Raw genomic sequence first — 26,733 nt, 5'->3', positions numbered from 1 at the left:
CGATCGCCAATATCAACGGATATTTTGGTGACATAACGAACAGATTCGCACGTTCGAACTTAATACGGTAACATTCGGAATAGCGTCAGCACCGTTTCTTGCCATACGAACCATCAAACAACTCGCGAAGGATAAAGGTGCTAATTATCCACTCGGAGCCGAAATACTTAACCGCGATCTATACGTAGACGACCTCATTACGGGAACTGATAATGTCGAAACCCTCGGAAGGATACGCGATCAGACTATTGAAATGTTAAAACGAGGCGGTCTTAATATATGACAGTGGGCGTCTAACTTCCGACCGGTACTCGAAAATTTAGAGATAAAAAACATCGATGTCGAGCTCTGCTCTGGGGAAAATCCTATTTTAAAGACACTCGGTATTTCATGGAACGCACATCATGATTGTTTAATTTACTCCGTCGCGCCAGTACATATTCGCGAAAGAATTACCAAGCGACGAATTTTATCCGAAGTCGCTAAGATCTTTGATCCACTCGGACTTCTAGGACCCGTCATTCTAACAGCCAAAATCTTCATCCAAGACTGCTGGAAAACACACGTCGACTGGGATGAATCGGTACCCAATACGTTACACACCTCGTGGATAGAGTTCGCAGAACAATTGACATTAATTGACAGTTTAACGATAGAAAGACGCATCACACTCGACGACCCGATTGACGTGCAGGTGCATGGTTTTTGCGACGCGAGTCAATCTGGTTACGGCGGCTGCTTATATGTAAGATCGCGAGATGAATTCGGTAACACATATGTACGTCTACTTTGCGCGAAAGGTCGTGTCGCTCCCCTTAAGGATACCACTATACCACGTTTAGAGCTATGCGGAGCATTAGCACTCGCGCGATTATATAGAGAAGTCCGAACTGCCGGCGGATTGAAACCCGACAAGATAATCTTTTGGTCCGATTCGATGATTGTACTGGGTTGGCTGAAAAGAGACTCCAATACGTTAAAATTATACACGGCGAATCGCGTGCGCGAAATACATGATATCTGTGAAAATATCACATGGCGACATGTGCGATCCGAGGACAACCCAGCGGACGCTTTATCTAGGGGACAACTTCCGCGCGATTTTTTGAGGAACGAGGCATGGTTCCATGGACCACCCCGGCTCGCGCGACCAGAGACTGAGTGGCCCAACCCGACGGAAGGGGAAATTCTCGAATTACCGGACGTAAAGAGATTGTCGGTTTTAACGACGCGAATCGAATCCGGAAATGTATTTCAGCGATTCTCCGATTACGCGCGATTATTGAAAATTGTAGCTTGATGCCGACGATGGCTTAAAACTAACTCGTATAAGGGAGAATTGTCGACGGCGGAAATAACAGAAACGGAACGACGCGTTTTTTAAAGATCGTACAAGGCGAACAATTTCACGCCGAAAGGGAAAGAGTAGAAACAGCGGGGGGAGTCAAGAGCACAAGACTAGCCGCGTTAGATCCGATCCTCGACGAAGAAGGCTTAATTCGAGTGGGGGGGCCGACTTCGAAACGCGAATTTAAGTTTCTATGAGAGATGTCCGATATTATTGCCCTCACATCATCACGTCACTGATCTCCTTATCCGAAAATTCCACGAACAAAATTTTCACGCTGGCATACAGACTACCCTCTATACTCTTCGACAACGGTTTTGGCTTCTCGACGGCAAGAATCAAGTGCGAAGAATCGTACGTCATTGCGTACGTTGCATTCGATTCCGTGCATCCGGCATCCGATATAAAATGGGGGATTTACCAGGCTCGCGAGTGCAGGAAACCACTGCATTCTCCCAGGTCGGAGTAGATTTTTTCGGGCCGATCTACGCGAAGGAAAAGAAATACCGTAATAAGGGTTGCGTTAAAATATACGGGTGTATCTTCATTTGTATGACTATAAAGGCGGTACACATTGAATTAGTCAGCGATCTGACTACGGATGCTTTCTTGGCCGCGTTCAAGCGATTTGTGGGTCGAAGAGCTGTTCCAACTCACGTTTATTCTGATAACGGAACCAACTTCGTCGGGGCTAATAACCAGTTAAGGGAGCTATACGCCCTGATGGAATCGAACGAATATAAAACTAAGGTCCGTGATTTCGCGATAGATCATAGCATATCGTGGCATTTCAATCCACCCCTCTCACCTCACTTTGGCGGTTTATGGGAAGCAGCGGTCAAATCTTTCTAACATCACATTAAACGGGTCGTCGGTGAACTTCTCTTCACGTATGAAGAACTAACTACCTTCGCGATCGAAATCGAAGCTATTTTAAATTCACGCCCATTATGCCCCATCTCGTCAGATCCGAATGACGTGACAGCACTAACACCCGCACATTTTTTAGTTGGAAGACCTATTACGACATTACCGGAGGAAGATTATGTTCAAACTCCAGCCAATCGACTGTCCTCCTGGAAACATATCACGAAAGTGCGACAAGATTTCTGGCGACGCTGGCATATTGAGTATCTACGAGAACTACAGAAACGACAAAGGTGGATACAACCCAAGCAGAAAATCGAAAAGGATACCGTCGTCGTTCTCATCGACAAGAATCAACCTTGCATGAGATGGCCGTTAGGCCGGATCGTGAACATACATCCAGGAGAAGACGATGTAGTACGAGTGGTCACCGTGAAGACGGTCCACGGAATTGTCAAGCACAATGTAACAACTATTTGTTCATTGTTAAATCATTGTCTTTAAGACCCAACGGTTCCCTTGTACGTACAAGAAAGTCGCCTGGCCAGCGATAATTCGAGAATGCTGACTAAGTCAGCAAAAATACGCTGAGCGATTCAGCGAATACGTCTAGCGTTATATCATACACAATCAAATGAACATGTTCGATAACTTATACAACTAGCGATATACTTAACTGATTGAATGACCTAGGTCGAAAGCATTGTAAATCGATGATAATAAGCGCACAACACAACACATGTATTAAGAATATCATTGATCGTTACACTCTCAACGGGGGAGTATGTACGATCCAAAAGGATCATACGGTAATTAGCAGTATTCAAAATTCGCGCGCATCCACCTCCATCGATTAAAGGTCTCGATCGATACTCATGGTGAGCATCGATCAACTACTAGTAACTACCGAAGCGCCCCTCTAGTCACCCCCACCTCTCGCCTCCCCACTTCCTACACCCAGTCCGTACGCCCTGCGGGGCCAGTACAAAAGGACATTCTTTCAGTCCATTATAGAAGGCCTGTGAATACATATCGAAATCAAAGGAGTTAAGTTAAGTTAGTTAAGGAGCGTAAGCGAAGCGAGCGAGAGGTGAGATCTTTCCATTGTATACATTTTATATCGACGATATTTTCCCGCGTGGTAATACCACGTGGTGGACTCTCATTTTTATAATTAAACAACATCCAGGGTTTTTATGCCGCAAGGCTTTTCCCTGACGAGCCAATAAAAAAGGCATTGTTTCTTTGTTTGGCTCAACCACGTGTTTTATTTTACACCTTAATCTAATCCTTCATTCTCCACTTCATAGCATATAAGTAATGATCAGAGGAATTTTCATTGAAGAATCTTTTGGTCAAAACAGGCTCACTTTCACGAGTCTTGAAGATCAGGATATTCTCTTCGTTGTCCTTTGTGAATTCTTAAAGCCTCTATAATCCCTCAAGAGGTGTAGTCGTAGGCGTCCGGTGAAGAAATAGGAAGAATGCACCTTTTGTACTGGCCCAGCAGGACGTACGTACTAGGGCTATGAGAAGTGGGGATGCGAGAGGTGGGGGTAGCTAGAGAAACGCTTCGATAGTCACTAATAGTTGATCGATGCTCGCAATGAGTATCGATCTAGAATCCTAATCGATGGAAGCGGACGCGCGCGAATTTCGAATACCGCTAATCACCGTACGATCCTTTCGGATCGTACATACTCCCCCGTTGAGAGTGTAACGATCAATGACATTCATAATACATGGTTTGTGTTGTGCGCTTATTACAATCAATTTTACAATATTTGTGACACGAGTCACAATTTATATCGCTATATTATGTATTGCTTGCCGCACGAGCTGTTTAACCTTTTCAATATATCCTTCGCAGCACGAGCTGCTTACCTTATTCAGTGAATCGCTGGCCAGTCGATCTACCTGTTTTGTACGTACGAGAAAATTAATCATAAGAGATACAACGCACGAACGTTAATTATAAAAGATACAACGCAAGAAAATCAATGATTGTTTAACAATAGACAAATAGTTGTCGCATTTCGCTAGACATCACCGTGAACCGTCTTCACGGTGACCACTCGTACTATATCATCTTGTCCTGGGTGTATGTTCACGATCCGGCCTAACGGCCATCTCATGCAAGGTTGATTCTTGTCGATGAGAATAACGATGGTGTTCTTTTCAATCTTTTGCTGGGGTTGTATCCATTTATGACGTTTCTGCAATTCTCGTAGATATTCAATCTGCCATCGTCGCCAGAAATCTTGTCGCACCTTCGTGATGTGTTTCCACGAAGACAATCGATTGGCTGGTGTCTTAGCATAATCTTTCTCTGGCAATGTCGTAATGGGTCTTCCAACTAAACAATGTGCAGGTGTTAGAGCTGTCACGTCATTCGGATCTGATGAGATAGGACATAACGGGCGTGAATTTAAAATTACTTTGATTTCGAACGCGAATGTAGTTAATTCTTCGTATGTGAAGAAAAGTTCGCCGACAACCCGTTTAAAATGGTGTTTGAAAGATTTGACGGCCGCTTCCCACAAACCTCCGAAATGAGGTGATAAAGGAGGATTAAAATGCCATGATATTCTATGATCTACTGCGAAATTATGGACCTTTGTGTTATATTCGTCCGACTCAATCAAGTCGTATAATTCCCTTAACTGGTTATTAGCCCCGACGAAGTTGGTTCCGTTATCAGAATAAACGTGAGTTGCAACAGCTCTTCGACCCACAAATCGCTTGAACGCGGCCAAGAAAGCATCCGTAGTCAGATCGCTGACTAATTCAATGTGTACCGCCTTTATAGTCATACAAATGAAGATACACCCGTATGTTTTAACGCGACCTTTATTACGGTGCTTCTTTTCTTTCGCGTAAATTGGGCCGAAGAAATCTACTCCGACATGAGAGAATGCAGTGGCTTCCTGCACTCGCGAGCTTGGTAAATCTCCCATTTTATACTGGATGCCGGACGCACGGAATCGGATGCAATGTACGCAATGACGTACGATTCTTCGCACCTGATTCTTGCCGTCGAGGAGCTAAAAACGTTGTCGAAGGGCATAGAGGGTAGTCTGTATACCAGCGTGAAAGTTTTGTTCATGGAGCTTTCGGATAATGAGATCGGTGACGTGGTAATGTGAGGGCAATAATATCGGACATTTCTCGTGGAAACTTAAATTTGCGTTCCGTACTCGACCCCCCACTCAAATTAAACCTTCTTCGTCAAGAATCGGATTGAACGCGGCGAGCCTTGCGCTCTTGACTCCCCCCGCTGTTTTCAACTTTTCTCTTTCGGCGTGACATTGTAAGTCTTGCACGATTTTAAAAACGCGTCGTTTCGTTTCTGTTATTTCTGCGGTAGACAATTCTCCCTTATATGAGTTAGTTTTAAGCCATCGTCAGCATCGAGTTACAATTTTTAATAATCGCGTGTAACTAGAGAATCGCTGAAATATGCTTCTTGATTCAATTCACGTCGTTAATACCGATAATCTCTTTACGTCCGGCAATTAGAGAAATTCCCTTTCTACGCATTGTTCTTTTAGGAAATCGCGCGGAAGCATTCTCCTCGATAAAGCGTCCGCTGGGTTGTCTTCGGATCGCACATGTCGCCATGTGATACCTACACAGATTTCTTGTATTTCGCGCCCGTGATTTGCCGAGTATATTTTTAACGTACTGGAGTCTCTTTTTAGCTAACCTAGTACAATCATCGAATCGGACCAAAAGGTTATCTTGTCGGGTTTCAATCCGCCGGCAGTTCGGACTTCTCTATATAATCGCGCGAGTGTTAATGCTCCGCATAACTCTAAACGTAATATAGTGGTATCCTTAAGAGGAGCCACGCGACTTTTAGCGCAAAGTAGACGCACGCGTGTATTACCGAATTTATCTCGCGATCTTACCTATAAGTAGCCGCCGTAACCAGATTGACTCGCGTCGCAGAAACCGTGTAATTGTACGTCGATCGGGTCATCGAGTGTAACGCGTCTCTCGATCGGTAAATTATCGATTAATTTCAATTGTTCCGCGAATGTTATTCACGAGGTATGTAATGCGCTGGGCACAGATTCGTCCCAGTCAACGTGTGTTTTCCAGCAGTCTTCGATGAAGACCTTAGCTGTTAGAATGACGGGTCCTAACAGTCCGAGTGGATCGAAGATCCTTGCTACTTCGGATAGAATTCGTCGTTTGGTAATTTTTTCGCGAGTGTCTACGGGCGCGACGGAATAGATTAGATAATCGCGGTGGGCGTTCCATGAAATACCGAGTGTCTTTAAAACATGACTTTCCACCGAGCAGAGTTCGACGTCGACGTTCTTTATATCTAAATTTTCGAGCACCAGTCGGAAGTTAGACGCCCACTGTCGTATGTTAAACCCGCCTCGTTTCAATATTTCGATGGTTTGATCGCGTATCCTTCCGATGGTTTCGATGTTATCCGCTCCAGTAATGAGATCATCAACGTATAGATCCCGGTTTAATATTTCGGCTCCGAGCGGATGATTTGCGCCTTCATCCTTCGCGAGTTGTTTTATGGTTCGTATGGCAAGAAAAGGTGCTGAGGCTATTCCGAATGTCACCGTATTGAGTTCGAAGGTGCGGATTTGTTCGTTATGTAACCAAAATATCCGTTGATACTGGCGATCGTCCGGATGAATCCATATTTGTCGATACATTTTCTCGATATCCGCCGTCAATACGTATCGATACGTTCGGAATCGTAACAAGTGCTCTACTAACGTGTCTTGGATTGTGGGTCCGACTAATAAGGTGTCGTTGAGAAAAAGTCTCTTATCGTTTTTCGCGGAGGCGTCGAATACGACCCTTACCTTTGTTGTCGTGCTAGCTGATTTGATAACCGCGTGGTGGGGAAGATAGCAACCTCCTATGGGTTCCTCTTCTACGATCGACATGTGTCCTAAATCGATGTATTCCTGCATAATCCGTTCATATTCCTTGCGGAGTTCGGTGTTCGCGTGTAATTTCTTCCAGAGTATATGGAACCGACGTAGGGCTATACTGCGTAAGTGACTGTAATCGTGTCCCTCTTCGCGGAAGGGTAGACGCATAATATATCGTCCCGATTCGTCGCGTTTGGTATTTTGGATATAATGATTTTTGCATGCAATTTCGTGTACCGATTTCGATCGCGTTACATTCGCATCTTCTAATGACCAAAATTTTTCTAGCTGTTCTCTTAACTCGGTTGTCGCTAAGAACGCATGGTTTCCTGTGTGGCTGTCAGATTCAATTCACCGGCGACCACCCAACCTAATCGCGTTTTCTGTAGTATCAAATCACCGCGTCCTTGTGACAAAGAAAATTGCCCTATTGACATGAGTGCGAGCGTTGCTCCGAAACCTATCAAGATGTCGACCGGTCGTGGTAAATGGAACTGGGGATCTGCCAGTTTTCGACCGAACGGAATTTTAACGAATTCTCGCGGGAAGACTTCTCCGGGTACCTGATCCGCTATCTTAGGGACGATGAAGAGCGAAAGGCTTCAACGATATTTATTGTCTAGCGATTGAATGGTTATCTCAGTAACACCTGTCGTTCGAGTTACGGTATCGTTGATAGCGAGAATGGAATAGCGGGAATTGAATATGGTTTAATCGGCAAGCGTAATTCTCTCGCGACTTTTTCGGTAATGAAGTGTGCGGCGGCACATGTATCTAATAACGCCCGACATTCTCTGAAGTTCCCGTCTCCCCGTCGGACACGACACATAGCGCTCATAAGAAGTTGACTCGATGCGCCGCGCGCGTTACTATTAACCCTTTCGCTACTACGAGCGACTATAGTCGCTCTCCATGTGATGCCACACAGGTATTACGGGCGACTATAGTCGCTTTCCATGTGATGCCGCTGAGATACTACGAGTGGCTATAGTCGCTTCCGCTAAAGATGTCGCGTAATTGTATATATGATAAGCGCCTGCAGTTGCTATGCATAGAGTATCTTACTCTAGACATGCCGCGTGAGTCTTTCGTTTTGCATCATTTGTTTTTTACGGGTTCAATAATAAACCAAATGCCTCAATCATCAGTCTTACGACACCGGCTCGAACGGTCTGTGCGGATTACGTTAGTGCTTACAAATCGTAAGAACCCGTTGCAAAAGTGTGTAGTCTGTACTAAAAATGATAAGAGGAGGAAATCGCGATATCAATGTAAGATTTGTGATGTTGGCCTATGTGCAACACCGTGTTTTGAAAAATACCACACGCAGTATCATTATTAAAATCAATTCTAATCATACGCTTATATCATGTTGTATAATATTATTATATTGTGTAATATCATTTGATCTCAGTAAATAAAAGTGCGCATGTTAATAAATTATAAATACTCAGTTTTAAAACAAGTTTTTTCGTCGAAAGTACCAGCCAAGAACGCAGGTTACAATAAGGCATTGATGCGACTGCTGCGATCGGTTGCGTGCACCGTGCACTGTTTCGGTGTAGCACGCCGTACTGAGGGAGTACCACGGCGGAGATCCGCCCCGTAGCGAAAGGGTTAAAGATTGGTGTTAGTCATACGGGGGTAGGTTTGGTTTGAGATGTTGACTCGATCTCCTCCTTCGCGGGGGTTATTGTCTTCTGTTGATAATTGTTCATGTGTAAGGACGTGTGATGGGTCTGGTTGCAGATTTGACAATGTGAACTCTTACATGGATCTCGGTGCTTCCGTAAGCAATTTTGACATAATCCGTAACGTTTGACTATCGCCAGTCTGTCTTGTCTCGTCAGGTCATGGTATCGGGAACATTGGTATAAAAGATGTTTGTCTCGTTTGCAAAGAATACACTTATTTGAGGTCTGAGTAAGAAACGTGCGCGTTATATGCGTCTCCTGTCGTTTTCGTGGCCGTAAAGTCATCGTCTCAGTATATCTACGTTTTGCGTGAGGCTCGTTTCTCGATGTCGATAGAATATTTGACGACGCGACGCTACGGAGTGTATACTCGTTCACAAAGTCGCAAAGCTGACTCATGGTCGGATAATTATCCGCATCTAACTGTTTGTCCCATTCTTGTCTAAGGTCGCGGGGTAGAATGCGTTCGCCAAGGCGGACCATCAGTGCGTGGGGTATATTGAAAGAAGTAATAATATCTGCATGGGCCCGCAAGTCACCCGCAAGCCGTGTCATCTCTTCTATTGACATGTTTTTCGGCCGTGGAGTGTCTATGAAGGCGTCAATGGCCCGTGCTAGGAGTATGCGTTGCCGGTCGAAAGTTTTCAGTAACATTTCCCACGCATTCTTATAATTCTGCCCGGTCAGTGAATATGTCGCGATCGTCTGAAGCGCTCTACCGGTAAGAGACTCTTGGAGGTATATATGTTTTTCTAAATCCGACATGTCGGTACGCGCGTCCACCAATGTCATGAAACTCCCCTTGAATTGGATCCACTTTCCGATGTCTCCGTCGAATTTCGGGATCTCGATTCGGCGTAATCGTATTTGCTGATCGCGGGTATTTGTAGCACTGTCGTCTCCATGCGAACCATTCGCGTTACTAACCGCGGCCGTATCGCCCGAGTCAATTTTGTCTCCGATCACGTGGTATCTTTCTATGAGTTGGTCTAGATCGTCGACTCCTGTCTCTCCGGCGCTGTTATTACAACACTGTTCATGCAATGATTCATAATCATCTACTTGTTTGGTAAGACGTTCGTAACGTCTTCTTAGTTCATCTACACTTAAACTTACTTCTTCAATTAAATTTTCGAAATACGTTAATCGCGATCCTAAATTCTGCCGCTTTTGTTCGAGCCGTTTTTGTGATGTCATTATGGATCGGTATCGTCTATTCTATTCCGCGAAAACTACTCAAATCAATTTATGGTAAATATAAAAATCTCCCTTGTACGAGTGTATGGCCGTGCGTTGGGTTCTTGATCACGCGAGTACGGTCCTGATGCCGTAAATCGTTGAAGGGGGTATCCGTTTATTGTTATGGTAGCCCGATGGAGGGGGTATACGATCGTCGCTAGCTGTATGCCGATAGATGGAGTGACCGGCGAGACGACTGTAGAGGGTTTCTCTATAGTAAAGATAATATTAGACTGAATTTGTTTTATGATCTTTATTGTTAGGATGCGATTTGCTTTTCTTTGTTGTACACTTCTCAACGGCTACGCACAGACTGTACTCGTCTGGTGACCACACTTGCTAGCGTGGTTCCCTAGCCTTCTAGTAACTTAGATGGCGCGACCATCGGTCGTACCGCTACATTACTCCCTTCGGAGCATTTTTCTTATTACATAAAATGCGAAACTTAAAATTATAGATGTTTACAAGTGTATAAAAATATAAAAATATATAAAGATATATAAAAATATTGCATTATCTCTATCCTAACCTAATAAGTTTTAATTGGTACATACGAATCGGTATTGCAATCTTTTTCGACAAACGCTGGTTTTAGTCTTTCTATAGATACATTTATATGTTTTCCTTTATAGTTAATTTTGAAAATATTATCTGTAAGTCTTTGTATAATTTCGTATGGACCTTCGTAAGGCGCTTCTAATGGTTTTTTTACAGCGTCGACCCTTAAAAATATGTGCGTACATGTATATAACCTATCCTGAATAAAATGTTTCTTTTTGGTATGGTGTGCTGTGGGTATCGGTCTGATTTGCCTTATATGTTGTCTTAATTTTTCTAGGAATATGTGTGGATCTTGTAATAGCTCTTCGCTGAGGAAAAATTCTCCTGGTAGTCTGATGTTTTCACCATATACCAATTCCGCAGCTGAAGCTTTTATATCTTCTTTTAGACTTGTGCGTAGACCAAGGAGCACTGTTGGTAATATTCCTACCCAGTCTTTTTCTTCGTGGCACATTATTGCTGCTTTAAGTGATCTATGCCATCTTTCTATCATTCCATTTGATGCAGGGTGATATGCTGTTGTTCTAATTCTTTTCGCTCCGACTAATTTGGTTAATGCTTCAAATAGTTGACTTTCAAATTGTGTTCCTTGATCAGTTGTAATTGTAATAGGAGAACCAAATCTCGAAATCCACTGCGAATAGAATGTTGTTGCCACTGTATCTGCTGAGGTATCTGGCATTGGAATTGCTTCTGGCCATCGAGTAAACCTATCGATCATAGTTAGGCAGTATCTCATATTTTTAATCGTTGGTAGTGGACCTATTATGTCTATGTGCACATGTTCGAAACGTCCTTGTGGTACTTCTATTTTCGAAGGTACCTGTTTGTTATGACGGCTTATTTTGCACTTTTGGCATGCTAAACATGTACTTGACCATTCTGCAATATCTTTGTTCATCTTTGGCCACATGAAGCTTTTTCCTATAAGGTGTTTTGTTACTCTGCCGCTGGGATGTGACAAATTGTGTACGTTCTTAAAAATCTGCCTCCGTAAAGAGACCGGAACGTATGGTCTTATGCTTTTTCCTACTATGTCGCCATATATGTATTTATCAGAGCTATCGAGGAAAATCTTTTGCAGGTTCCATTTTTCTTCTGCTAAAATATTCTTTAGTTCGTCATCCTCTTGTTGCTTTGCCATTAGCTCTTCTGTTGATACTAGGACTGGCATGTCTATGGTTTCCAGTCTTGACATAGCGTCAGCTGCCACATTGTCCTTTCCAGCAACGTAAACAATTTTGGAAGTAAACTGTCCTACGTAATCCAACTGTCTGGCTTGTCTTGGGCTTGCTTTGTCAGTATTTTGCTTAAAAGCGTATGACAGTGGTTTATGGTCAGTCTCTATTATTAATTCTCTTCCTTCGACAAAATACCTAAAAAACTTTAAACATTTATAAATTGCTAATAATTCCCTATCATACACACTATATCTAATTTGCGCTTTTTCTAGTTTCCTTGAGAAATATCCTAGTGGTTCCCATTTGTTATCACAGAATTGTTCTAAAACTGCTCCAATTGCGCTATCGGAAGCATCAGTCTTCAATTTTAATATCGCTTTTTCTTTTGGGTATGCCAATAACGTTGCTGTGGCAATTGCTTCTTTAGCTTTTTTGAACGCTTCTTCCGCTGCTTGATTCCATTCTATCAGTCTTTTGTCGTGCTTCTTGGCACCTACCATATATTTGTTAAGTGGATCAAGCCATTCTGCAGCCTTTGGTAAGAACCTCCTATAAAAATTCACTACCCCAAGGAAACGTCGCATATCTGAAACAGTCTTTGGTTTTGTATAGTTTTGTATAGCGTGGACTCGCTCATCCAACGGCGCTATACCCTTATTATCTATCTTATAACCTAAGTAGTTTACGCTATTTTGAAAAAAATTGCACTTTGAAATGTTTATTGTTAGTCCATATTGCCTAAGTCTATCGAATATTGCACGCAGATGTTTTTCATGGGATTCCTTATTTTTAGACGCTACAATTATGTCATCTATGTAACAGGCACAGAAATCTAATTTGCTTAATACTATGTTCATAAACCTTTGGAACGTTTGCGCCGCGTTACATAAACCGAAAGGCATCACTGTGTATTCGTACAGACCAAAAGGTGTGATTACCGCTGTTTTTTCTATATCTTCCTCAGCCAACGGAATTTGGTGATATGCTCTAGACAAGTCTATTGTTGAAAATATGTTACAGTCACGAAATTGTTGCGTGACGTCGTGTACATGTGGAATGGGGTACCTGTCTGGTACCGTAACGCTATTTAGTCGCCTATAATCTCCACATGGCCTCCATTCGCCGTTTTTCTTTGGTACCATATGCAGAGGGCTCGCCCATTGACTCTTGGACGGGCGACAGATTCCTTCGTTGACTAGTTGCTGAAATTCGGCTTGTGCGATTCGCCGTTTTTCCGGATTTAGCCTTCTTGCTCTCTCTGCTATTGGAGGACCTTTTGTGCTTATATGATGTTTCACCGTGTGACTGATGGGTTTCCTTGAAGTTGGTTTCGTTAAATCTGCGTACTCCCTAAAAAGTTCTAAATACGGACTATTGCAATTAATGGTCAAAATGGTTGGAACGTCAATGTTTACTAATTCTGCTTTCCTAGAAAGCAATGTATTGCCGTCCAACAATTTTTTGTTTCTTAAATCAGGTAATAAATTATAAAAATGCAAGAAATCGGCGCCTATTATTGCTTTAGAAACATTCGCTATAATGAATCTCCATGAAAAATCTCGACGGAGTCCAAGATTTAAGTTTAAAAGTTTTTTTCCGTATGTGTCTATTTCTGCACCATTTGCCGCGTACAACTTACACGTATTGTCTTTGGTTTCACTTATCGAAGTACGTGGAATCACTGAGACGTCTGCACCAGTGTCTATCAGAAAACATGCTCCTGTTTTCCTATCATTTACCATGAGGCGCAGGTTTCTCATCGCGTCGTCAACTGCCTCTATTTGAGACGCTTGCATTAGTTTTCCGAAGGCTTTCTTTTATCCGGGCCTGTCCACTTGCACGGGGGTCTGCACTTCCACGATTGTTCCGCGAATTTCCAGTGGTAATAACATAGGCCGTCATTGTTTCGGTGTTTGCTTGATGATCGGCTTCTACTTCGGGATCTTCCGCGGAAACTTCGGTACCTTCTTCTGCCGCGCATCAATTTTTCCATCTTCTCTGTTAGTTGATCGATTCTCCGATTGATTTTTGCTACCTCGCGATTGGTTGTTGTTTGAGCGGTACTTCTTATTGGCGCTGCTTCAGTAATGGCAGCCGTTTCCGGCAGACGCTCTCTCTCGAGGATCTTGTCACCCATTTCCGCTAACCTTGCGGGTGACGTATTTTCGTCTGCAATGGCCAGGATCTCTTGTGCCCTGGTTGGCAACCTTTGCATCCATAATGTTAGGAGCATTTTCTCGCTAACACTATCTCCTGCTAAGCGTTTCATTTCTCTCCAAAGTTCGGAGGGTTTTTTGTCTCCTAATTCCACTCCCATTAACAATCGCCTTAGCCGTTGTTCGTCGGATTTAGTTAGTCTCTGTACTAAGGCTTCTTTTAGATGTGTGTACGTACATTGCTCGGAGGGGGCTGCTAGGATGTCGTATACCTCTCTTATCAGCGTGGTATCCAAACTTCTTACCACCGCTGACACTTTTACGGCATCCGATTTAACGTTGTACGCCGCGAATTCCTTTTCCAACATCACGAACCATAAATTTGGTTCCTCTTTCCAAAAAGCTGGAAGCGTTATATTTCTAAACTCACTGGCGTTGACTTCCTTTGTGTCGGTATCGGCACGGGCCACGTTGGCTTCGCTGGTTGATTGTGCCATTGTTCTTCTTTTTATTATTTTTTTTATTTTAGTTTTTGTATTATTTTTTTTATTTTTTTACGCGGACGTTCCCGGGTTTCGGCACCAATTTACTGTAGAGGGTTTCTCTATAGTAAAGATAATATTAGACTGAATTTGTTTTATGATCTTTATTGTTAGGATGCGATTTGCTTTTCTTTGTTGTACACTTCTCAACGGCTACGCACAGACTGTACTCGTCTGGTGACCACACTTGCTAGCGTGGTTCCCTAGCCTTCTAGTAACTTAGATGGCGCGACCATCGGTCGTACCGCTACACGACTGTAGAGGGTTTCTCTATAGTAAAGATAATATTAGACTGAATTTTATTTTATGATTTTTATTTAACGGATGCGACTTGCTTTTCTTAGTTGTACACTTCTCAGCGGCTACGCACAGACTGTGCTAGTCTGGTGACCACTACTTGTTAGCGTGGTTCCCTAGCCTTCTAGTAACTTTAGAGGGCGCGACCTTCGGTCGCACCGCTACATTACTCCCTTCGGAGCATTTTTCTTATTACATAAAATGCGAAACTTAAGATTATAGATGTTTACAAGTATATAAAAATATATAAAGATATATAAAAATATTGAACTATCTCTATCTTAACTTAATAAGTTTTAATTGGTACATACGAATCGGTATTGCAATCTTTTTCGACGAACGCTGGTTTTAATCTTTCTATAGATACATTTATATGTTTTCCTTTATAGTTAATTTTGAAAATATTATCTGTAATTCTTTGTATAATTTCGTATGGACCTTCGTAAGGCGCTTCTAATGGTTTTTTTACAGCGTCGACCCTTAAAAATATGTGCGTACATGTATATAACCTATCCTGAATAAAATGTTTCTTTTTGATATGGTGCGCTGTGGGTATCGGTCTGATTTGCATAATATGTTGTCTTAATTTTTCTAAGAATATGTGTGGATCTTGTAATAGTTCTTCGCTGAGGAAAAATTCTCCTGGTAGTCTGATGTTTTCACCATATACCAATTCCGCAGCTGAAGCTTTTATATCTTCCTTTAGGCTTGTGCGTAGACCAAGGAGCACTGTTGGTAGTATTCCTACCCAGTCTTTTTCTTCATGGCACATTATTGCTGCTTTAAGTGATCTATGCCATCTTTCTATCATTCCATTTGATGCAGGGTGATATGCTGTTGTTCTAATTCTTTTCGCTCCGACTAATTTGGTTAATGCTTCAAATAGTTGACTTTCAAATTGTGTTCCTTGATCAGTTGTAATTGTAATAGGAGAACCAAATCTTGAAATCCACTGCGAATAGAATGTTGTTGCCACCGTATCTGCTGAGGTATCCGGTATTGGAATTGCTTCTGGCCATCGAGTAAACCTATCGATCATAGTTAGGCAGTATCTCATATTTTTAATCGTTGGTAATGGACCTATTATATCTATGTGTACATGTTCGAAACGTTCTTGTGGTACTTCTATTTTCGAAGGTACCTGTTTGTTATGACGGCTTATTTTGCACTTTTGGCATGCTAAACATGTACTTGACCATTCTGCAATATCTTTGTTCATTTTTGGCCACATGAAGCTTTTTCCTATCAGGTGTTTTGTTACTCTGCCGCTGGGATGTGACAAATTGTGTACGTTCTTAAAAATCTGCCTCCGTAAAGAGACTGGAACGTATGGTCTTATGCTTTTTCCTACTATGTCGCCATATATGTACTTATCAGAGCTATTGAGGAAAATCTTTTGCAGGTCCCATTTTCCTTCTGCCAAAATATTCTTTAGTTCGTCATCCTCTTGTTGCTTTGCCATTAGCTCTTCTGTTGATACTAGGACTGGCATGTCTATGGTTTCCAGTCTTGACATAGCGTCAGCTGCCACATTGTCTTTTCCAGCAACGTAAACAATTTTGGAAGTAAACTGTCCTACGTAATCCAACTGTCTGGCTTGTCTTGGGCTTGCTTTGTCCATATTTTGCTTAAAAGCGTATGACAGTGGTTTATGGTCAGTCTCTATTATTAATTCTCTTCCTTCGACAAAATATCTGAAAAACTTTAAGCTTTTATAGATAGCTAATAATTCCCTATCATACACACTATATCTAATTTGCGCTTTTTCTAGTTTCCTTGAGAAATATCCTAGTGGTTCCCATTTGTTATCGCAGAATTGTTCTAACACTGCTCCAATTGCGTTATCGGAAGCATCAGTCTTTAATTTTAATACTGCTTTCTCTTTTGGGTATGCCAATAACGTTGCTGTGGCAATTGCTTCTTTGGCTTTTTTGAAAGCTTCTTCCGCTGCTTGATTCCATTCTATTAGTCTTTTGTCGTGCTTTTTGGCACCTATCATATACTTGTTAAGTGGGTCAAGCCATTCTGCAGCCTTTGGTAAGAACCTTCTATAAAAATTCACTACCCCAAGGAAACGTCGCATATCGGAAACAGTCTTTGGTTTGGTATAGTTTTGTATAGCGTGGACTCGCTCATCCAACGGCGCTATACCCTTATTATCTATCTTATAACCTAAGTAGTTTACGCTATTTTGAAATAAATTGCACTTTGAAATATTTATTGTTAGTCCATATTGCCTAAGTCTATCAAATATTGCACGCAGATGTTTTTCATGGGATTCCTTATTTTTAGACGCTACAATTATATCATCTATGTAACAGGCACAGAAATCTAATTTGCTTAATACTATATTCATAAACCTTTGGAATGTTTGCGCCGCGTTACATAAACCGAAAGGCATCACTGTGTATTCGAACAAACCAAAAGGTGTAATTACCGCTGTTTTTTCTATATCTTCCTCAGCCAACGGAATTTGGTAATATGCTCTAGACAAATCTATTGTGGAAAATATATTACAGTCACGGAATTGTTGCGTGACGTCGTGTACATGTGGAATAGGGTACCTGTCTGGTATCGTAACGCTATTCAATCGCCTATAATCTCCACATGGCCTCCATTCGCCATTTTTCTTTGGTACCATATGCAGAGGGCTCGCCCATTGACTCTTGGACGGGCGACAAATTCCTTCGTTGACTAGTTGCTGAAATTCGGCTTATGCGATTCGCAGTTTTTCCGGATTTAGTCTTCTTGCTCTCTCTGCTATTGGAGGACCTTTTGTGGTAATATGTTTTACCGTGTGGCTGATGGGTTTCCTTGAAGTTGGTTTAGTTAAATCTGCGTACTCCCTAAAAAGTTCTAAATACGGACTATTACAATTAATAGTCAAAATGGTTGGAACGTCAATATTTACTAATTCTGCTTTCCTAGAAAGCAATGTATTGCCGTCCAACAATTTTTTGTTTCTTAAATCTGGTAGTAAATTATAAAAATGTAAGAAATCGGCGCCTATTATTGCTTTAGAAACATTCGCTATAATAAATCTCCATGAAAAATCTCGACGAAGTCCAAGATTTAAGTTTAAAAGTTTTTTTTCCGAATGTGTCTATTTCTGCACCATTTGCCGCATATAACTTACACGTATTGTCTTTGGTTTCATTTATCGAAGTACGTGAAATCACTGAGACGTCTGCACCAGTGTCTATTAGAAAACATGTTCCTGTTTTCCTATCATTTACCATGAGGCGCAGGTTTTTCGTCGCGTCGTCAACCGCCTCTATTTGAGACGCTTGCACTAGTTTTCCGAAGGCTTTCTTTTATCAGGGCCTGTCCACTTGCACGGGGATCTGCACTTCCACGATTGTTCCGCGAATTTCCAGTGGTAGTAACATAGGCCGTCATTGTTTCGGTGAGTGCTTGACGATCGGCTTCGACTTCGGGATCTTCCGCGAAAACTTCGGTACTTTCTTCTGCCGCGCATTAGGTTTTTTATCTCCTTTGTTAGTTGCGTGATTTCCCGCATGTATTCTGGTACCTCGCGATTGGTTGTTGCTTGAGCGGCCTTTCCTACTGGCGCTACTTCCGAAATGGCGGCCGTTTCCGGCAGACGCTCTCTCTCGAGGATCTTGTCACCCATTTCCGCTAACCTTGCGGGTGACGTATTTTCGTCTGCAATGGCCAGGATCTCTTGTGCCCTGGTTGGCATCCTTTGCATCCATAATGTTAGGAGCATTTTCTCGCTAACACTATCTCCTGCTAAGCGTTTCATTTCTCTCCAAAGTTCAGACGGTTTTTTGTCTCCTAATTCAACTCCCATTAACAATCGCCTTAGCCGTTGTTCGTCGGATTTAGTTAGTCTGTGTATTAAGGCTTCCTTTAAATGTGTATACGTACATTGCTCGGGGGGGGGGATGCTAAGATGTCGTGTACCTCTCTTATCAGCGTGGTATCCAAATTCCTTATCACCGCTGAAAACTTTACGGCATCCGATTTAACGTTGTACGCCGTGAATTCCTTTCCCAACATTACGAACCATAAATTTGGTTCCTCTTTCCAAAAAGCTGGAAGCGTTACATTTCTAAACTCACTGGCGTTGACTTCCTTTGTGTCGGCACGGGTCACGTCGGCTTCGCTGGTTGGTTGCGCCATTGTTCTTCTACTTATTATTTTTTCTATTTTAGTTGTTGTATTATTTTTTTATTTTTTTACGCTGACGTTCCCGGGTTTCGGCACCAATTTACTGTAGAGGGTTTCTCTATAGTAAAGATAATATTAGACTGAATTTTATTTTATGATTTTTATTTAACGGATGCGACTTGCTTTTCTTAGTTGTACACTTCTCAACGGCTACGCACAGACTGTGCTAGTCTGGTGACCACTACTTGTTAGCGTGGTTCCCTAGCCTTCTAGTAACTTTAGAGGGCGCGACCTTCGGTCGTACCGCTACACGACTGTGGCGGTACGACCGAAGATCGCGCTCTCTAAAGTTACTAGAAGGCTAGGGAATCACGCTAACAGGAAGTAGTTACTAGTCTGTACGTAGCCGTTGATAAATGTTCAATAAAGAAAGGCAAGTCGCAAAGAAAATTTAGTCTAGTTTTATTTTTACTATGGAGAAACCCTCTACACGTCACAGCGTCTTCGATTTCTAGTCGACCGTTCAAATAAAAGAATGCGGCGTGACGGTGGGACCGCCGAAAATGTTATCGTTATTTGTACAAGGATAAAGCGATTTCCGCGTGATTAAGAAATAACTATTTATTGAATCTATATGTTTCTACCGTTGATATTAATAATTAAGTTATTCATATATCGATTCAAAGCTTGATATGAAATTTCTTACAAATGGTGAATAAACGAATAATGATATTGGAAATTGCAAACTTCTACTGCATTTGAAGGCGCAGTTTCACTTGAAATATATGTTAATGAATAAAGGTGTGTACGCATAAGCGCACACACGAATAATTGAAACTACTTATCTCGTTTCTAGATCTTTCGTGATGCTGCCTCCGCTGAACGGTGTAGATGTTCGCAAGATGGCGGACTCCCTCGACTTCGTTGTTCTCTAATCGGTTTGCTCGGTGTGCTGATAGTCTACTCGCTGCTTCGTAAATCAGAAGTCGGGAATTCGCACCTTACAGGATTGCACCAAAATGTTATGGCCGAAATTCCTCAACTAAGAGTCCTCTGGCAATTTGTTTATGCTATGAAGTGGAGAATAAAGGGTTAGGTTAAGGTGTAAAATAAAACACGTGATTGAGCCAACCAAAGAAACAATGCCTTTTTTATTGGCTCGTCAGGGAAAAGCCTTGCGGCATAAAAACCCTGGATAATACTTGATTATATAATAAGAATGCACCACGTGGGAAAATACCGTTGATGTGAAATATATATATATTGGAAAGATCTCACCTCTCGCACTCCTCAAGTATAGCGATCACAACTTTAAGGATTGTGATGTTGAATGGGCTCACTTTCACGAGTCTTGAAGATCAGGATATTCTCTTCGTTGTCCTTTGTGAATTCTTAAAGCCTCTATAATCCCTCAAGAGGTGTAGTCGTAGGCGTCCGGTGAAGAAATAGGAAGAATGCACCTTTTGTACTGGCCCAGCAGGACGTAAGTACTAGGGCTATGAGAAGTGGGGATGCGAGAGGTGGGGGTAGCTAGAGAAACGCTTCGATAGTCACTAATAGTTGATCGATGCTCGCAATGAGTATCGATCTAGAATCCTAATCGGTGGAAGCGGACGCGCGCGAATTTCGAATACCGCTAATCACCGTACGATCCTTTCGGATCGTACACTTTTGAAACAACTCATATATAGATACCTTAAGTAAGTAAATACTATCGCGGGATATTTTGTTCAGTAGTATAAAAAATAAAAAAAGGAAAGTATCGCGAAAAGAAGAAAGAAAAAAAATGAAGAAAAAAGCAAGCTGATAATAATCCGTGTACAAGGAACGACGACGTTGTTTTTGAATGGCACGCGGTTTGGAGAGGGTACAAACGACTTCTTGTTGCTCGGCAAAACAGAAATTACCGTGGCGTGACGGTGAGAAAGGACAGTGGAAAGATGAGGACACGAAGATTCCATTAAGGGGTAACTGGCGGTAATGAATGGAAGACACCCCTTTGCACCACCCAAAGACCTCTAACCTCTGGATTTCTCGTTCACTTCTACTCTCTCTTTTTATCCTCGCTACGACCTTCTTCTGCCTTACTTTTCTTCCTCCTCCTCCTCCTCTTACTCCTCCTACTATCTCCTTTTTCCACGATTACTACGACTAGAGAAGGCCAGCGTGATTTTCCTCCCGGTAAAAAATACTCTCGTTTAACTTTTCTCCGCTCATTATTCCTTGCCGCCCTGACCTAACTCGACCCGACCCCAAAGGCGGCTTCCTTTAATAACCTACAAAGAAGGAGAGAGAACGAAGACGTCAGACTAAGCAGTGAGAAAAGGACGCTCGAAGAGAGACTGAGACATAGACTGCGAGAAAGAGAGACGCGACCAACGCCAAGGGCAATCCTTGGATGCTAATTTGTAACTGGGCTACTTCCGGAACAGTGGTTCCCCTTCGCATTGAATTTTATTCCAGCTTTTTTACTTCGTCTTAATAGATTTTCTTTAAGTATCTTGGAATATTTTTATATTTCTTACTCGATTAAAAAATAAGAAAGCAAGATTTTTTGTCAATGCTGTAAGCAGTTATCATTTAAACACGATTTTTTTCCAATGATACAATAATCAATATATTTTACTTGAACATGTTTGTTCTATTTTTAAATATGCTTAATATTTGTATTCATTTCTTGTTTTTCATTATTTACTTTTTTTCCTATTAATTTATTGCTGGAAAAGATAGCATTTAAAAGATTTGATTTCAAATAATCCAACGAAGAATTGAGGAAAGTGGCGACATAAACTTAAACTCAAGGATGAGCACCTTGAAGGATCCTCTTGTGGCACGAGAGGGATGGTTTTCCTTGCATCGGCAATTAGCCCCATCCCTTCCCGGATACCCTTCGTTCTATCCTGCCGGTTATAGCAACCAACTCCCTTTATGGCATTTAATTACCTTGCAACCCCAGGCTAGCAGCCTCGGGGCCAAGGTCACGAGCCATTCAACTCTTCGTATTCCTCCGCCAACGGGACACACTGACCGAGTTTACCCTTAAGCTCTGTTTTTAGGAGTCGATGAAGAGTAGGTACTTTTCTTCTTTCAACGAAACATTGAACTTCGATGGGGGTATCCTAACGATTAAATAAAAATTCAAATCCGATCGCGTCGTTTTATCGGGTTAAAGAAGTTTCCCGATACAATTACGATATCGATTTTAGCCTCTTATCGAAAAAAGCCGAAGGTTTACTTTCCTTTGGCACGGTTCTTTGGACGAAGAAGACTCTTACTCTAAGAGGGTCACTCGTATCTAACCCTCTTGCTATTGCCAGAAGATTACGCGAAGAGGGTCCACTTGATTCGCCATTTCGATCATCCGTTTCTTATTCAACTTTAATGCTAAACAAGAATGAAAAGTTTCTTACTTTCTGTATCGCTATTTTCTTTTTTCTTTCAATGTGGTTCTCGAATGTTCATGTGCTCGAACGTCATGTTCCATAAATCATCAGATGCCTCGATCCTTTACGGAATACTACCGAGGATAGTAGAGCATCCTCCTTTTTCTCTCTTCTTTTATCATCCTTTCTTTCCTTTCGAGTTGCGCTATTTCTCTCTTCTCTCCTTCGAGTCGAGTACGAGACTTTATCCACCCCCTTCCTCTTTTCTACCTTGTTCGCGATGTCTCTCTCGCCTGTTTCTTCTTTTTTTCTTTTTTATTTATTTTTATATATTTATTCCCTTCGAGTTAACGAACGAGACGATGCCCTATTGTACTCTTCTTTCCTCTCCGTCTCCACATTGTCAACATCATATACAATCGATTTGCAGAAACGCTATTTTCGCTTATACCAACAACAACCTGCAATCCCATAAATCAAGAATTCTCCTTTATTCCATCTTTTTCTACTACTTTTGTACTTTCATTTGATTCTTTCTGGTTCGTCTTCGAGAACGACGACCTTATATTATACTTTACGGTTATCCTCCTTCCTATTCATTAGTTTTGAATAAATCATTTTTTTTCTTAAGTATTCTTTTGTAAATTTTCCTTTACCCAAGCGAGCATCGTAAAGTTCTTCATGATAACACTCTTTCTCTCCTTACACTTCTTTCGCCATCTTTCTATACAAGGAGGATCAGTAGTTGAGTACGGAGAAAGGGAGAGAAACGCAAGGACTCGCACATGTATTCGAGAGGAAGGGTGCCCGTAGCCCCCCCCCCCCCTCGAGCTGCGCAGAAGTTCCTTCCTTCCGCTTGATCGACATCGATTCCAAGATGGCGGCTCGTTGGTGGTGCGCCCACGGCATACATATCGGCCCATTCTACGAGTGGCAGCCCGCCCTTAGGGGAGCCCCCTGTGCTTTCTCGGTCCACACCCTCTCCGCCAACACTTGTTCTCTCTCTTTTTCACCCTTCTAGCGTTTCTCGTTCTCTTCGAGCCGAAAGGACGTCGATCGTAGAGCTCGAGTCGACCGTGTTCGTCCTGGCGAGGGTGGATGTAGCCCAATCTCGAGTCGACTCCTAGAAAATTAAAAGAGGAAAAAAGAGTAGGGGTGAGTAGAGGGAGGCACGATGGAAAAGGCAGGACGAAGAGGGTGCAGTCGGCTTCGCGAGATGTCCGGACCGATATCGGAATTGCATTAGGACGCCGTGCCACTTTTGCCCCTGGAACTTTCCCCTCGTCCACCATATAACCCTCCTACGTTCCAACCCTCTTCCACCTCGCTTTCGACTCGATCGCATCCTCCTTCCATCGGTTCCTTTTTCTTCCACCTACAGAAAGCAGAAATATCGAAAGAAACGTTCACGACCACGCCTGCTGCCGTTCAACCGACGTTTCTCAGGCTCAGATACTCTTTCGTGTTTTCCTTATTCGTGGAATATAAAGTTACTTTTTACTAGGACGATACAAATATACAAATATAGAAAAAAAGAATAGATAAGGAAGCATTCTATGGCTTTAGCGACGTAATATACAATATAAATCATTTGTTTTGTAATAGAAGAAAAAAAATGGAACTTTTTCTATGTTGTAATATGATTAATGTTGTAAATTTAAAAACGTTTTGTTCAAAGAAAAAATATTAGTATAAAATTTAGATAAGAATTTTTGTAGAGCAGATAAAAGAGTAACTTCGGTATTTGACGTTACCGCTAATAATTGTTAAATTTAATGCTTGCTGAGGAAAATGAGCTTTGTGATTTCGCTGCTCAAACATCCTTATCGAGTAGAACCACGCTGCTCGTTAAGGTTCCTCGTTCAATTTCGTATGCTCGCGTTACGGAGGGCAATGATCGAGGAGGGTTGCCGCGTGACTCGCTTTACAGAACGAGCAATGAAGAGAAAGTGCGAAAGAGAGAAAGAGAGAGAGAAAGAGCGAGAAAGAGAGAGACGAAGGGGAGAGAAGAGAAAGAGGTATTCGGAGGTAAAGCCGATTAGGATTCTGCTTCGCATCGAAATTTCACATCCCTCGAGACGATCTGCAAACTCCACATCCTTTTTTCCATTGCTTTATTCGGGTTATATTTTATTATGTAGGATCGATCAGGTTCGTTAACGCGGATCAAAAGTGTCTGCACTTATCGTACATAATACTAATTTACCTTCTCTTCTTTCTTCAATTGATTCACAAAGTACGAGTTGGATGGTCTTGTCGCGAAAAGTAATCTTTGAAATAATAGCATATCCCACGCTCGATAAATTCGATGAGTAGAATAGAATAGAATAGAATAGAATAAAATAAAATAGAATAGAATAGAATAGAATAGAATAAAATAGAATGGAATAAAATAGAATAGAAAAGAATAGAATAGAATGAAATAAAATAGAATAGAATAGAATAGAATAGAAAAGAAAAAGAAGAGAAGGTCTTTCCTTTTTATCTCCGTTTGGCGGCGGGTAGGAGGGACCTTAAGGACGTACTTTTCTCTCGCGTCGCACGCGTGCGTATTATGTACGTGTGCGCGCTTCGGTTAGGAAGGAGGGACGATAGGAAAAAGGGGACGTGCGAGGGGGTCGCATCTACGTTGGAAAAGAAGCTGGATGGTTGGATGCGAGAAAGGTGGAGGTGCGTTTGTGAGGGTGGGATTCGGCGAGAAAAGAAGAGAAAAGAAGAGAAACAAAGAGAGGAATCGTGAGGGAGAGACGAGAAGAGATGTAAAGTGAAGGTGAGCTCGGCCGAGCTCGAGCTAGCTTGAGCAAGCTTGTGCGAGCTTGAGCAAGCTTTAGCAAGGGAGAGAACGGAAGATTGATCTGCCGTGCGCGTACCTCCGATACGCGTTTTATTCGTTCCTTCACCCGCAATCATTTCTTCCCATCCTTTCTTTTTCCCTCTCTTCTCCTCCTGCCTCGCTCCCCCTCTTTTTCCTCATCCTCATCCTCATCCTCATCCTTATCCTCATCCTCATCCTCATCCTCATCCTCATCCTCATCCTCATCCTCATCCACATTCTCATCCTTCTTTTTTTTCCCATCCCTTCTTCTTCTTCTTCTTATTTCTCAACCTGCTTTTTTTTCTCGCTTCGTCTTTTTCCTTAGAAGAGATAGGATACTGCCTTTTTTGCAAAAAGGACGCTTGGATAATCGTGTAAACCGACGCACCTGCGGATTCGAACCTAACGCAAATATATTTATAACGGGTGCTTTTTTAAAAAAAAAACCACTTATCCCTACGCACGTGAACGACGATTTTTATCGTGTCTTACTCGGTCCTCGTAGACATTGAAAGTTTTCTTATTTTCGACATTCGACGAATCATTTGTACATTTTTTATTTTTATATGTTTCTTACTTACAATTTTTGAAGGATCTACAAGGTATGAACGAATGTTTTGTTTTCCTATGAACAATATTTTTTTTTAATGACGTTATTTTAATTGTATTATTTCTTTCTATGTTTTTATCCGGAGATATTGTAAAATTTTCGTTGCATAAATCTTCTCGCAATATTTTAATTTCCTACCTGGTTTGGTCTAAATTGAAGGTTAGGTAGAAGGTTTCTCCTGTGTTCTTAGAACACCGAATAAAAAGAGTAATGAGACGCAGGAAAAGTTAATGGATAGGCTTTCGCGAGCTGCTAGTCGGTAAGGATCATAAATTGAGTTCGGTGGCGTCGGTGAATCGCGTTCAGGATTATTTAACATAAAATTGAATTTGGATATAACGAAGGGTGGTATGGTAAAGAAGTCAGGGTATGGCAGAAGTGCTTTGCTTACAACGACTCTACTACGGTTATTGCTTCGAGAAAATTATTGTTCGTAGAATGGGAATAAGAACAGAGTGGGCGGAGAATAAGAGAGAGAGAGGGAGAGGGATGGGGTGGCTTTCCACGCGTCATTACGCAAGGATCGAGTCATGAAAATCGGCGAATCGAGCTGCGATTATTCAAACGAAACCTTTAACAAGATTCTCGCCAATCAGCCGCTGTAACGATCTTCTCTACCGTCAAAGAGATCCTTCTTTCATTGCATAGAAATATCCGCTAAAGGAGACGAATGTAGTAAAAGTGAAGACTTACCTGACTTTTCTTCTTCGATTTGAGGACAAGTTGAAATTATTCCTCTTTATGTTTGTTCGTTCGTATTTAAGAAGAAATGGTCTACCTATACATGTATGTATATATAATATAGGTGAATAAGACGAGAGTTGACATAGTTGGGAAAAAGAAGGTGGAGAGAAAATGAGACAGGTAGTTTCGAAAAGGCTATTGGAAAGTATGTGTCTCTTTCGCTCTATTTCTCTCTACTTCTCACTCATACTTTTCTTCTCGTGTGCCTCTTCCATTTCCTCCTGCCGTTCATTTTTTTTCCTTCTGCTTCTT

General features: G+C 41.9%; 2 protein-coding genes across 8 annotated transcripts in view; both read left to right on the top strand.

Moving 5' to 3' along the window:
• Positions 1 to 26,733, top strand: part of MESR6 (misexpression suppressor of ras 6) — a 436,905-nt gene that overhangs the window by 55,523 nt on the left and 354,649 nt on the right. The gene's annotated exons all lie outside the window — the stretch shown is intronic.
• Positions 1 to 26,733, top strand: part of LOC107072771 (misexpression suppressor of ras 6) — a 217,544-nt gene that overhangs the window by 174,772 nt on the left and 16,039 nt on the right. The window contains exon 4 of one of the 2 annotated variants that reach the window (XR_016178273.1): positions 19,786 to 20,412. The exons of the other annotated variant lie outside the window; for it this stretch is intronic. The gene's annotated coding sequence lies outside the window, so the exon portion shown is untranslated. The remainder of the gene's footprint in view (positions 1 to 19,785; positions 20,413 to 26,733) is intronic. 2 annotated transcript variants of the gene reach the window in all.

Source organism: Polistes dominula, unplaced genomic scaffold (genome assembly GCF_049000335.1).
Source record: "Polistes dominula isolate Pdom_NZ unplaced genomic scaffold, Pdom_raw_medaka contig_24, whole genome shotgun sequence".
Classification (NCBI taxonomy): Eukaryota; Metazoa; Arthropoda; class Insecta; order Hymenoptera; family Vespidae; genus Polistes; species Polistes dominula.
This window is presented reverse-complemented; position numbering and strand designations above follow the sequence as displayed.